The 1281-nt window shown below is 33.6% G+C and overlaps 1 protein-coding gene across 2 annotated transcripts in view; it reads right to left on the bottom strand.

Moving 5' to 3' along the window:
- LOC106882324 (uncharacterized) overlaps positions 1-1281 on the bottom strand; it is a 34216-nt gene that overhangs the window by 3217 nt on the left and 29718 nt on the right. The gene's annotated exons all lie outside the window — the stretch shown is intronic.

The raw sequence follows: 1281 nt of genomic DNA, 5'->3' as shown, positions 1-1281 counted from the left end.
TATATATATACACGAATGTAATGCAAATAAATAAAGAAAAGGTGTCTCAGTAACCTAAGACCTACTAGTATACTTCAATGAAAGTATTTCAAATTGAAACTTATATGATTACGTATGACACGGTTTCACCATCGCTGGTTTATCAGTTATTGTTGAAAACAATGTGCAATTAATTTGATATAATGTTAATTTCTCTAACTATTATCACTTCAGTGATCATCAGAAACTCGTATGCAACGACTTGGTGAACCTCGTAATGTAATCACACACACACACGTGTTTGTAGGTATTATGTATGTATAATCCAAAATTTAAAGGATATTATTGTTTCACTTTTGACGCGTAATACCGAAACAGTCTAAGAGATTGCTCCGGGCTCGCATTAGGCTTGAAGTTGAAAATGTCTTTGGCCCATGACACTTCTTGGACACTAAGTTGTGTATGTGTAAAATTTGAAAGAAATCGGTTGGGTAGTTTTTTTAGTTTTAGTGATACACACACACACACACACACACACACACACACACACACATTCTCAGTTTTATATATATATAGATACTGAAGCATACGTAAGTTTAAATTCTTTAATGAATTAAAAGCAACGCTAGCGTTGTAAATATTACTGACAGTGTGTTTGTTTGTTTGCCTGTTCACTGCGGTATACGCATGCATCAATGTGGCATACAGCAAATAGCTTTTTATAGCTTTTACACTATTTATATAGTTATAGACGGGCGATTCGATACGTTTCCCGATTCTATCCAGATACGTGATATCAATATGCCGCAAAAATGGCGAAATATCTATATCCACCACTCCTGAATTCGATTGGAGGCAAGTTGTCTTATCTATCTATGACTTAGAAGTACTTGAATACTGAGTGTAATGAGGAACCCGTCCCCAAGGTACTAAACTGCAGCGAGCCGGCGAATAATCAAAAACACACACATTCAGTATGTGCGGTTGATAATGTTTACAACAGTAGCGCTGCTTTTAATTTGCCATCAAATTTAATCTTATGTGAGCATCACCATGGAATACCAGCACATAGTTTTCACATTATTTTTACATTATTTATACATAGTCATAAACTGGCGATTCAATTCGTCCCGGATTCGATTCAGATACATGATGCTGGTAAGCCAAAAAAATGGAGAAATACCGGTGTTCAACAATAATTCGGTTTAATGTAAAATTTGTTTTTGTTATAATTAGATATAAAACCAAACGTTAATATATGTAACATATACATATATATATATATATATATATATATATATA

This window comes from Octopus bimaculoides, chromosome 3 (genome assembly GCF_001194135.2).
Source record: "Octopus bimaculoides isolate UCB-OBI-ISO-001 chromosome 3, ASM119413v2, whole genome shotgun sequence".
Classification (NCBI taxonomy): Eukaryota; Metazoa; Mollusca; class Cephalopoda; order Octopoda; family Octopodidae; genus Octopus; species Octopus bimaculoides.
This window is presented reverse-complemented; position numbering and strand designations above follow the sequence as displayed.